The sequence below is a fragment of the Lissotriton helveticus genome, chromosome 1_1, assembly GCF_964261635.1.
Source record: "Lissotriton helveticus chromosome 1_1, aLisHel1.1, whole genome shotgun sequence".
NCBI lineage: Eukaryota > Metazoa > Chordata > Amphibia > Caudata > Salamandridae > Lissotriton > Lissotriton helveticus.
In genome coordinates this window covers 912,263,598-912,277,308 of record NC_136057.1, presented here as the reverse complement: position 1 = coordinate 912,277,308, position 13,711 = coordinate 912,263,598, and positions in this window count along the sequence as shown.

Below are 13,711 nucleotides of genomic sequence, written 5' to 3'. Positions count from 1 at the left end.
ATTGGTCGGGTTTCAGACGACCTCGGACTCGGCAATCTTCACAGGTTTTCGGGCTCTGGGTCGAGACTTCCGCTGTCGTCCTCACCGCCTCGTATGGATGCTCAGATCTTGGTGCAGCCTCTCTTGGACACGAAGGAGTTCATGCAGGAACACCCTGCAGTGTGCACGTAGAAGTCCGTCGATGTCTTGAAGAGACCGGTCTAGGTCCGCATCACCGGCGTGTGGGGAGAAAGGGAAGTTCCTGTTCGGGCGCCAATTTGCTGTGGTAAATATTTTAGTAATTTACCTTGATCGGAATTTCTAGACAATATCAATAGGTTCAAGTATGAAGAGCAGAGTCCGTGGTGGTTCGAATTCAGGGTCTTTATTCAGTAACTCGAGTTAAGCGAGAGCTCCGTCACCTGAGGAGGATCGGAAGAATCTCTAACTTTATTATCTGAACACACAGTATTTATATACAGAAAAGAGGAAGGAGCTTCCCTTCAATGCAGGCCCGGATCATATGTTGCAATAAAACAGAAGTCATGACTAGAGAAAGAGGCTGCGTCATGAAGAGAGGAAACATGGCAGAGGAGAAGATGCTGCGTCATGATTAGAAAGAGGAAGCACAAGAGAAACAGAAATGTGGAGAAGTAACACTAGGCTGGTTCCTTAGATAAGAGAGAGATGGTCGTGACAGGATGTCTGTTTGTCGTGTTTCAGCATTCGGGGGCTCTTCTTCTCGGAATTGGTTGTCGTGGTTTAACAGAATGGGGCCCATTTCTCGGAATCGGCTAGATTATAGGGAAATGGTTACGAATGGGGGGGTTTTGTTCTCGGCATCGGCTTGATCACAGAAATGTACGGTTTGAGTGAGGCAGCTGGTTCTCGGAATTGCTTTGACCATATGGATGTACGTTTGAATTTTTGGGGAAGGAGAGTGCGTGTGCAACTTTGTGAGCGCGTGATCGGTTTGTGCTCGTGTGCTCGTGTTCCGGCATGATGGGCTCGGGGACGTGACTGAAGAGGGTGTATGATGGGACATAACCTACGAGAAATAATCATTTTCCACAATCCCAGTACAAGGATCTGGGCCTAAATCCATAGTTTTTTTGCACTCCACACCACCCTGGGTTAGACACTGGCTATATGCAAATCAGCTCTGACCCTGTGCCTCATGGGAACAGTCCAGTCCGAACTACCAGGCCATGTCTTTCCCAGACCGGAATCAAGCATCCAAGGACCGGTTTCTGGCTATCAGCCTTCATCAGCCTGGATAGCTTGACTCCAGTGGTGTGGAGAGCCTGGGACTCACGTCTGAGCATACCCAGCCCACTTGGGGTGAAAATTGCAAAAAACACAGTTGATGGACAGAATGTAGAACAATGTCATACATTCATCCCAGTACAAGGATCTGGGCCTAAATCCATCGTTTTTTGCACTCCACACCACCCTGGGTTAGACACTGGCTATATGCAAATCAGCTCTGACCCTGTGCCTCATGGGAACAGTCCAGTCCGAACTACCAAGCCATGTCTTTCCCAGACCGGAATCAAGCATCCAAGGACCGGTTTCTGGAAATCAGCCTTCATCAGCCTGGATAGCTTGACTCCAGTGGTGTGGAGAGCCTGGGACTCACGTCTGAGCATACCCAGCCCACTTGGGGTGAAAATTGCAAAAAACACAGTTGATGGACAGAATGTAGAACAATGTCATACATTCATCCCAGTACAAGGATCTGGGCCTAAATCCATCATTTTTTTGCACTCCACACCACCCTGGGTTAGACACTGGCTATATGCAAATCAGCTCTGACCCTGTGCCTCATGGGAACAGTCCAGTCCGAACTACCAAGCCATGTCTTTCCCAGACCGGAATCAAGCATCCAAGGACCGGTTTCTGGCTATCAGCCTTCATCAGCCTAGATAGCTTGACTCCAGTGGTGTGGAGAGCCTGGGACTCACGTCTGAGCATACCCAGCCCACTTGGGGTGAAAATTGCAAAAAACACAGTTGATGGACAGAATGTAGAACAATGTCATACATTCATCCCAGTACAAGGATCTGGGCCTAAATCCATCGTTTTTTTGCACTCCACACCACCCTGGGTTAGACACTGGCTATATGCAAATCAGCTCTGACCCTGTGCCTCATGGGAACAGTCCAGTCCGAACTACCAAGCCATGTCTTTCCCAGACCGGAATCAAGCATCCAAGGACCGGTTTCTGGCTATCAGCCTTCATCAGCCTGGATAGCTTGACTCCAGTGGTGTGGAGAGCCTGGGACTCACGTCTGAGCATACCCAGCCCACTTGGGGTGAAAATTGCAAAAAACACAGTTGATGGACAGAATGTAGAACAATGTCATACATTCATCCCAGTACAAGGATCTGGGCCTAAATCCATCGTTTTTCTGCACTCCACACCACCCTGGGTTAGACACTGGCTATATGCAATTCAGCTCTGACCCTGTGCCTCATGGGAACAGTCCAGTCCGAACTACCAAGCCATGTCTTTCCCAGACCGGAATCAAGCATCCAAGGACCGGTTTCTGGCTATCAGCCTTCATCAGCCTAGATAGCTTGACTCCAGTGGTGTGGAGAGCCTGGGACTCACATCTGAGCATACCCAGCCCACTCGGGGTGAAATTTGCAAAAAACGCAGTTGATGGACAGAATGTAGAACAATGTCATACATTCATCCCAGTACAAGGATCTGGGCCTAAATCCATCGTTTTTTTCGCACTCCACACCACCCTGGGTTAGAAAAAAACGATGGATTTAGGCCCAGATCCTTGTACTGGGAAGAATGTATGACATTGTTCTACATTCTGTCCATCAACTGTGTTTTTTGCTGATACCAAACAGCTACATGTAATAAATCTACACTGATGCCAGTGTGAGATTAAATGAAGCATGTACTCAGAGAGCATCTCAGAAGTGCCCCCTGAAAACCTACCGACTTTGGTGTGGGCACTGACTGTCATTATGCAGCCTGCCACGCACAGACATGTTTCTGGACCCCTGGGTAGAGATCCTTTGCTCTCTGGAACCAGAAACAATGGACATCCTTGACAGAGGTGTCAAACCCAGGCCTGGACTGGCCGTTGCGGGCACCGGGCAATCCCCCGGTGCGCCGCAAGGGTGGGGGCCGGTTTTGGCCCTGGGGGCCGTTTTGTTACAGGGCTGTTTTTGCAGCATAGCTGCAAAATCGGCCCTGTACAAAATCGTCCGAGAACCGCCCTTGGCAAAGAGCTCGGTCGCACCCCCAGGGGGCCGACCGAGCACTTTACCAGGGCCGGTTTTGGTTCTCAGTCCGGCCCTGGTCAAACCTCCTCCCCCAGGATGGGCCAGTGCTTGAAGGGGAAGCTGCAAAGGGTTGCCACATTTGTAACGTGACCCCCAGTTTCTGTTGCTAGCAGCAGATGGCAGCCCCTGGTTTACACCCCCATTTTGGGCTGAAAAACTTACAAAGGCTTGGAGGGGTGCCCATCTTTGCCAACACTACCCCTCTGGTGGAGGAGGCGGAGTTAAGCACACTTTTCAGTGCCTTCCAATCAGGGCTAGATCTGTGCCCCCTCCCACAGGATGGTGGTATGATTGAGGGTGTGGTCACCCCTGGTAAGGTGTTCATTGGCCCTACCTACTCCGCCCCTAAACCGCCTCCTAAATGTAGTATTTAAGTGGCTACCCAGACCTGGAAACTAGATCTGTGACGATCTATGAAGAAAGAAGACAACCCTGCAGAGAAGACTGAAGACGACTGCCTCGGCCCCAGCCCTCCCATTCTGTCTCCAGCTTCTGCGACCTGTATTGCAGCCAGCGACCTCCGAAACCCATGGGAGGACTGCTGCCCTCAACAAAGATTCCAATCTCCCATGGACAGTGGACCAGCCCAAAAGAAATCAACAACAAACACTCTGGATCCAGGCGGATCCATGATTTGTGCCCACTCTGCACCAGACGCCCACTGCCCGAAACGGAGTTGCCCAACTGCCCAGTGAAGACTCCCCAGCGATCAGGACTCCGAATCCAGCCTTCACAGACCTCTCCTGAACCTCATGACAGCGTCTGCAGAGTGAGTCTGAAGGGTCCACCCAAACCGCCACTAGCCCGGTAAGAAGATTTCCGATGTCTAAAGGTACCAGGGCTCCCGCAGCCCCCAGGCTTTGGTAACTTCAACCAGCAGCAGCCTGTGACCCCCCCCACACACCTCAACTTTTCTGCGCTGGCGCTGGTGTTCTGCCTGGACCCTCCAGTTTACAAAAAGAAGAAACCCCAAAGGATTGCATTGGGTGCCCTGACACTGTGTTTGCACCTGCACCCGGCCATCCTGTGCCACTGGTGGTGTTATGGTTGCTGCTGCTTGTGTCCCCCCATTACTGGTCCTAGCACCCAAAAGCTTGGCACCTGCAACCGTTCCACTTACCTGCATGCAGTGTGGCTCCCAGGACCCCCAGTCTCCTTTGAAATGCATTGGGTCAAACTCCGATTTTCACCTCTGCATCTGGCCGCCCCTGTGCCGTTTCTGGTGCAGTGTTGGTACCTACCTGACCCTTGCCCACTGCTGACCGTTGGTCCCGAAGACTGTAACTGTAAGTTATATACGTACCTGATTACCCGCAAAACTGTTTTCCCTACAGGATAACATTGAACTGTCCTGAAAATACTCTAAGTGTTGATTTTTCAAAGTGAAAATTCTTTTTAATTAAAAACAGATTTACCTTATTGCGAAGATCTTGATACAAAAAAGTACAAACAAAGTATATTTTTCTAAAATTGGTCTGGATCTCCTTCTTGAGTCGTGTGCCAATTATTGATCACTGTTGTGCAATAAATGTCTTTCACTCCTCTGTGTCAGGCCTACGGCTGCTCGCCCACGCTACCACTAACAGAGCACTTTCGGATTTACATTGAGCCTTGTACAATTTTGGGACACCCCTGGACTCTGTGCACAGTAGTATCACCTAGTGGCAATATCATATACAGAGCCAGGTTCCTACATTGGTAGCAGAGGTGGGATACAAGACTTTGACATTTATTGTACCACTTCATTGATAATTGATTTTACTGAGGAAATCCAAATTGTCTTTAGACAGATTTTTCATTGATTCTCAACTTTTTTCATTTAAAAAAAAAATAGTGTAAGGGTCTTTTGTTTAGTTCCCCGTTGTTTTAGACACTTAAAAGACTTTCAAGTAGTTAGGCCTTAGGAGTTTTTGTAACCTCTAATAAGACCCCACTTACTTTAAACACCATGACTGATACCACAGAGACCAGCCAGGAGCTCAACCTGGGTCTCCATGCACATCTTAAAATTTCTCAACTTAAAGATTTGTGCAAAGCATGGAAACTTGCCATGGGTCCTAAACCTAAAAAACGCCCAGCTCCGGCAATAGCTGGCAGATAATGACAAGGCCATGGCAAACAGAACTTCACCTAATGGGGAAAAAGAAGAGGCGATAGAGGGGGAAGACACTGACTCCATCACTACCCCCTCAGATAGCAACACCTTTTGTGGAAGTGATCACAGTAGTGTCCCATATGAAGCAGGCACTGAAGATGCAGATCTTCAGAAACTGAGAGAATAGCTCTAGAAGCTACACTCCTAGCCATAGAAAAAGAGAGTGCTGAGATGGGCCTTGAACCCATCTCTGGTGGCGTCAAAATAATAAATAGGGAGGAAGACTGTATTGACACAAAAATCCCCAAAGGGACTGTCCCTTAATATTTTGAGGGTGATGATATCGCTAAGTGGTTCTTTGCATTTGAGAGAGCCTGTCTTGGTAGGCAAGTTCACAGGAACCTGTGAAGTGCTATCCTGTGGGAAATGTGCTCAGGAAAGTGCAGGGATAGGTTCCTGACACTATATGAGAAATATGCTACATCCTATGACCACATGAAGGGTACCATGATTGAGGGCTTTGGATTCAGCACTGAGGAATATAGGATCAGAATCAGGGAGGCCAAGAAAACCCAAGGCCAATCCTGGGTAACTTTTGTAGATTACTCAGTGAAAACACTAGGAGGTTGGTTAAATGGTAACAATGTACATGATTATGATGGGCTTTAGAATTTGATAATAAAAGAGCATCTGTTAAGTAAATGTGTGCAGGAAAAATTGCATCAACATCTAGTTGACCGGGAGCCAGTCTCTCTCCAAGAGTTGGGCAGGAGGGCTGATCATTGGGTAAGAACCAGAGTGTACAAAACTAGATATGGTGGGGGTGACCAAAAGACTGAGGCCAAAAAGACCCCCCCTAGAAAAGACAACGGGCCATTCTGAAAAAGATAAAAGGAAGGAGTCCCATGTAGGCACCCAAAAGGCTGTCCAGGAGGGTGGGCTCAAGGACACCTCACAGACCAAAGCTGGGTACCAATGTAAGAATTGGGATCCCAATAGTGCATTGTGTCACAACTGTCAAAAGACAGGATATCACATCAAGGAACCCAGCTGTCCTTAAAACCAAACCCCAAGTGTAACAACAGGAGTTGCCAGTTTAGCCTTTATGGGTGGTTCCTCAGATGAGGAAGTCCTCCTAGCCTTCAAATGGTAAGTGGGCCCAAAAGGTGAGTTGGCGATTCCAAAGGGGAGTAGGCACTTCTACCGCCTACTGGTGAATAGAATCCCAAACAATGCCCTGAGAGATACCTGTGCCAGGCACACAGTTGTGCATGACAGGCTGGTTCTTTCAAACCAGTATATCACAGGAGAGATAAGAAGAGTAAGGGCCATCTCAGGGGAGGTCACTGTTAGGCCTGTAGCTGTAATGCGCCTAGAGATAGATGTGTCCCTTAGTTCGAGAAAGGTGGTAGTCCATAAAGTCCTCCCTCTTGATTGTCTCCTTGGAAATGACCACCCATAGGTTGGTCTAAGCCAAAGTGAGGTACTGGTCCAGTGCCAGGCTTTACCCAAGGAATCTAAAGGGGCTGAGCCTGCAGCTCGTGCAGATAACCCTCAAAAGAAGAAGCCAAAGAAGAAGTGTAGGAAAGGTGGGCAACTGTTAGCCACAGTCCAGTGAGTCAAGGAGATTCTACAACAGTAGGGGATACCTCTAAAATGGGCACTAGTGATGCCCCGCCTGACCCACAAAAAACCTCACTAGTCAGGCAACTGTCCAGCCTGAGTTGGTGGCTCCTCAGCTGACAGAAAAGAGAGTGGAAGTGGGGAGCTCACTACCAGAAGTGGTGACCCACCCACTCTAAAATAGAAGACCGGCAACCCTGAACCCAAGAAGCCTGTAAATGAGCCCCTTTCCATACAAGTGAAGAGCTAAATTTGTGGTTCTGGGCACTGCCAGCTGTCAGTGGCCTCTGCTGGATGTTAGCCTTTATGGCCGTACTGTTCTTGGCATGTTAGTTGTCCCCATGCCAAATAGCAAGCTAGGTCCCATGACCCTGGTGGTCATGGTGGGGTTACTCAAGCTGTGGGTAACCTCTTTAGGTAAGCTGGGTGTTGCCCTGGCTAAGATAGAATTTGCAGAGGTGGGCACCTCTGATCCTAAACTAAAAGGATTGGGTGAAAGCACTATAGAGTCAGAAAAAGGAGCATTGGGAGTTAGGTCCTGAAGCTGTTGAGGTACGCAAGCTCCAAAAGGGACTGACCTAGACAGAAGGATGTAAGGCAGAGTAGGCCCTGCCAGAACCCAGCCATTTTTCCTACCTGTCCTCACCTGACAGACTAGGTAGGCTCGCCCAGATAGTGGGTGAGCTTCCTGGCCTGTTGTTTTGGGGGGAGGGGGGCTTATGTGAGAAAATGGGGTTCTGTTACAGTAACCCCCCAAAAAGTTTTTGCCTGGCTGGTGATGCAACTTTGACTGTAGAGTACTGGGTCCCTGCTGTCCAGGTTCCCAGTACCAGTGTTGTTTTCCTAAATACTAGTCCACAATTGGTACTTCTGCCCCCTGTAAGTCCCGAGTAATTAGTACCCTGGGTACCTAGGGCCTGGAGGCTGAAGAGGGTCCCATGGAACCCGTTCACTAGGACCATGGCACTGCCCCTGCAGATAGCATGCCCCTGTGAGGTGAAAGAAAATGACCATGTTGACGTGACACACTGCCAACTAGCACTGCCTAAGGTATAGATAAGTCACCGCAGATATGCCCCTACAGTATTAGGGTCTACTCCTTAAAATTGTAAGTGCCAAGGAAGCCATAGAGAGTGCATGGGCTGGGAACTTGACAACTCAAATTGTATAGCACCATGATAGCTTCACTGAACCCAGGAGTGTTTGGTACCAAACAGCTCCTTGTAATAAATCTACACTATAATTAATGTACACTGTCAGTGTGAGATTTATTAAAACATGTACTCAGAGGGCACCTCAGAGGTCCCTCCTGAAAATCTACCGACCCTGGTGTGGGCACGGACTGGCTTTAGGCAGCCTGCCACACACAGACATGTTTCTGGACCCCTGGGTGTCAAACCTCCTCCCCCAGGATGGGCTAGTGCTCGAAGGGGAAGCTTCAAAGGCTTGCCACCTTTCTAATGCGACCCCCCGCCTCTGCTGCTAGCAGCAGATGGCAGCCTCCAGTTTATCCCCCTCTTTGGGCGGGAAAACTTAGAAAGGCTAGAAGGGGTGCCTCCCTTTGCCAACTCAACTGGTTAAGGAGGCAAAGTTAAGCACACTTTTCAGTCCCCCTCAGGGCTAGGTCTATGCCCCCTCCCACAGGAGGGTGGCATAATTGAGGGTGGAGTCACCCCAGGTAATGTGCCAATTGGCCTACCTACTCCTCCCCTAAAACGCCTCCAAAATGTAGTATTTAGGTGGCTCACCCAGACCTAGAAAACTAGATCAGTGACGACCTACAAAGAAAGAAGACGACCCTGCAGAGAAGACTGAAGATGACAACTTTCTTGGCCACAGCACTAGCGGTCTGTCTCCAGCTTCTGCGAACCTGCGACCTGTCTTGCAGCCAGCAAATTCTGAAACCCCTGGGAGAACTGCTGTCTTCAACAAATAATCCAATCACCAATGGACAGCGGACAGCGGACCTGTTCAGAAGAAACTAACAACAAAGACTCCAGATCCAGGATGATTTGCAACTCGTGCCCACTCTGCACTCGAAGCCCACAACCCGAATCTGAGTGACCCAACTACATAGTACAGTGTCCCCAGCGACCAGTACTTGGAATCCAGTGCTGGCAAACCTCTACTGACCCCCACAATGGCACCTGCAGAGTGACTCTGAAGATCCACCCAAACTGCGACCGGCAAGATTTCCAATGTCTAAAGGTACAAGGGATCCCGCAGCCCCCAGGCTTTGGTAAGTTCAACCAGCAACACCCTGTGACCCCACACACTTCAAGTTACCTGTGCTGGTGCAGCTATTCTGCCTGGACCCTCCAGTTCGACGCCTGCAGCCTGTTTACAAAAAAAAAAACATAGGATTGCATTGGGTGCCAGACACTGTGTTTGCGCCCTGCACCCGGCCTTCCTGTGCCGCTGGTGGTGTATGTTTGCTGCTGCTTTGTGTCCCCCTAGTGCTGGTCCTAGCACCTGAAGCTTGGCCCCTGCAACCGTTCCACTTACCTGCAAGCAGTATTGCTCAAAGGACCCCTAGTCTCCTTTGAAACACATTGGGTCGAACTCTGATTTTGACCTCTGCATCCAGCTGCCCCGTGCCGTTTCTGGTACAGTGTTGGTACCTACCTGAGCCTTGACCACTGCTGACCTTTGGTCCAGAAGACTGGAACAGTAAGTTGGGTACTTACCTGATTACCCGCAAAACTGTTTTCCCCGTAGGATAACATTGAACTGTCCTTAAAATATTCTAAGTGTCAATTTTTCAAAGGGAAATGTATTTTTTATTAAAACATACTTACCTTATTGGGTAGATCTTGGTCTTGAAATACAGTACAAATAAAGTATATTTTGCAAAAATTGATCTGGGTCTCCTTCTTGAGTTGTGTGTCCATTATTGATCACTGTTGTGCAATAAATGTCTTACACTCCTCTGTGTTAGGCTGAAACTGCGCACCCACACCACCAGTAATAGAGCAATTTGGGTTTTACATTGCGCCCTGTACACTTTTGAGGATACCCTAGACTCGTGCTAGACAAGAGATACACCCAAAACGAAACTTGACCAGCAGCAGATTGAACATCATGACCTGGAACGTGGAAGGAGCCACAAAGCTGTTCCAAAATCACGCCGCAATGACATTCCTGGATGAGGCGTTCATAATCTGCATACAAGAAACTTGGGTGACAAAACCGATCTCAATAAGAGGGTACGCAGAATATGGCAAACCAGCCACAAAGACCAACATATTTGGAAGACACTCGGGCGGGATATCCATTTACATCAAGCACTCACTCAACCTTCAATTTACGGAAATAAAAAACTTATCAAATATGTTCCTGGCGGGCATTCTGGAAGGCCTCCATTTGATCAACGGGCCATGTCCAATTCTGGTGATAAACATCTATCACAATCCGCATGGGTCTGTGGCTAAGGATAATTTGCACACGCTAATAAACCAACTAGAAGATCTGCTACTACAATACCCTCTACTGGATTGTATTATACTTGGTGATCTTGTTTTCCTCGTCTCCCCAGTTTGTGTCTCCTTCCCTCCCCCTCCTCCCTCCTCTGTGATTCTTTTGATTCTAACTGATGTAACTATGTATCCTGTAACTTGCTGATTAAACTGATGTAGGTACCTACAGCGGAGCCCGAGCAACCTTGGCCGATGCCCGGTGGAGCTGTCCTATGCAGCTATAGAGGAGTCTGGCCCCTTGGCCGTCACCTACCCAGCCGGTCATCTGACATTGTCTTCCTCGTCTCTCCGGTTTGTGTCTCCTTTCCTCCCCATCCTCCCTCCTCTGTGATTCTTTTGATTCAAACTGATGTAACTATATATCCTGTAACTTGCTGATTAAACTGATGTAGGTACCTACAGCGGAGCCCGAGCAACCTTGGCCGATGCCCGGAAGAGCTGTCCTATGCAGCTATAGAGGAGTCTGGCCCCTTGGCCGTCACCTACCCAGCCGATCATCTGACATTGTTTTCCTCGTCTCCCCCGTTTGTGTCTCCTTCCCTCCCCCTCCTCCCTCCTCTGTGATTCTTTTGATTCTAACTGATGTAACTATGTATCCTGTAACTTGCTGATTAAACTGATGTAGGTACCTACAGCGGAGCCCGAGCAACCTTGGCCGGTGCCCCGTGGAGCTGTCCTATGCAGCTATAGAGGAGTCTGGCCCCTTGGCCGTCACCTACCCAGCCGGTCATCTGACATTGTCTTCTTCGTCTCCCCGGTTTGTGTCTCCTTTCCTCCCCATCCGCCCTCCTCTGTGATTCTTTTGATTCTAACTTATGTAACTATGTATCCTGCAACTTGCTGATTAAACTGATGTAGATACCTATCGCGGAGCCCGAGCAACCTTGGCCGATGCCCGGTGGAGCTGTCCTATGCAGCTATAGAGGAGTCTGGCCCCTTGGCCGTCACCTACCCAGCCGGTCATCTGACATTGTTTTCCTCATCTGTCCGTTCTGGTCTCCTTTGCTCCCTCTCCCGCTGTGTTTCTTTGATTCAAACTGATGTAACTATGTAACCAATAACTCGCTGATTCAAATGAGATAACTATGTATCCTGTAACTCGCTGATCCTCATGTAAAGCGCTCTGATACCTCCGGGTCTAGCCAGCGCTATATAAAACTTTGCAAATAAATAAAATAAATAAATAAATGATCTCTACATACACAATATAGGGATCATGTCCACACAAAACCAACACCCCGTGGCCACTAATGCACTGAACGCCTTAATAAAATCTTACAACCTGGCAACAGCTCATTCTGTCCACCTAAAGAACAAACCTGGGGCTTTTGTCGCCCCTACATACAATAACCAAACAACGATCGACTATATCATTTTAAGTGACAAATTAAAATTTTTGATGTCAGATTACTCAGTGCGCCAGCGAAACGAAAGCGATCATGCTGCCTTAACACTAACACTTAACCTGTCTGCAGAAATTCGGCAGAGGATACAATGCATTGGGGCCCCAAACGGTGACGAATTGCTGAAGCTGGCTAGAAGAATAAAATGGGGGCCGGCACCAATCATCAAGCTCAACGAATGGATAAACACCTGGGCAGGCTGGCCGCCAAGCGCCCACAAGAAGGGGGCAATAGAAGCATGGGACAGAACCGCCGGGAAATTGGCCTCTCTGCTTCGGGGAGACTCAGCCAGCACAAATCGCTGGCACCCATCGTCCACACTTGGATTTATTCCGGCAATCAAAGAAAGCACCAAACATCTGCGCGCAAAACGAAAAGCATACCGGAAAAATTGCACAGCATTGGAAAAACAACAACTACAAAAAGCAGCTAAAAACCATTCAAAGAAAGTGTGGGCGGCGAAACGTGAATATTGCGAGGGCCAATGGCTGAAAATCTTTGATTTGCTGAGACCTTGCAAATCGCAAGAGTTTTGGAGTCACTTAAACCATCTAACTCGAGGAACAAACCACAGAGAAAACTCCCTCGATGCACAAACCTGGGTCGCCCACGTCAAAGCCGTATATAAAGAGGCTCCCACCAGATCTAACTTAAAGAAAGCATCTGTAGTAATGGAAGAGCCTGACCCTATCGCTGACATGAAGGCCGCTCCTGGAATAATTCTAGTAACCAAAATGTTTAAAAAAAATCAGACAAAACGGCGCACCGGGCCCGAACGGCCTCCCAGGCTCCATGTTCAAGGCGCACGTAGCATTTTGGTCTGAAAATCTGACCCACCTATACACAGAATGCTGGCTCCGGGAGGACGTCCCAGACTCCTGGAGAGGATCGCTTCTGTACCCAATACACAAGAAAGGGCCTAAATCAGATCCGTCCAATTATCGCATTATTGCCCTTCTGGACATCGAGGGCAAGGCCTACGCGAGTACCATCTTGGCGGAACTAGCAAATTGGGTAAGCACAGAAGGACTCTTGCCCCTCTTCCAAACAGGATTCAGACCCGGGTCTTCAACCGTGGACAATATAACAGCACTTTCTTATCTAGTCCACCAAGCACGGTCGCGCAAAAGTCTCCCCCTATTCGCCTGCTTCATCGACTACTCTGCAGCGTTTTATGGGGTAGACCGTGCCATTCTCTGGAAGAAGCTGGCACTCTGGAACATTAACCCCGCCCTACTGAAAGTAATTCAGTTGCTGTATCAACACACGTGGGTCAGAATCAAACTTTCGAGCAACACCGCATCAGAGAAGATCGAAACGGACCGAGGTTTAAAGCAGGGGTGCGTGCTAGCACCACTGCTGTTTAAACTATACACAGCGGACATGGTCCAAGCCTTGACCGGAGCAGCTTTAGCCACACCAAGGATCGGGGGTACCAAAATTCAGTTTATGCAATACGCTGATGATTTGGTACTTCTGGAGCATACAAAAATAGGCCTACAAAAGGCGCTGACGGCCTTGGCAAAATACAACGAAAAAAACAGACTGGTGGCCAACCCATCCAAATCAAAAATCGATATATTATGGCATTACCCGAAAAAAAAATTACCCAAATGGAGGCTAGGCCACTTGGTCTTGGGATGCACGCAGCAATACAACTTACCTGGGCGTTTGGTACCACGAATCGGGGCTACCTGGTGTACATCTAAGGAAAATTCAAGGCAAAGGGAAAACAATTACCTATGCCCTTTGCAAATTACAATCCACCTTATACAGCCCTACTACAACGGCAATCGAAAGAGTACTAAAGGCCAAATTAATGCCAGCCC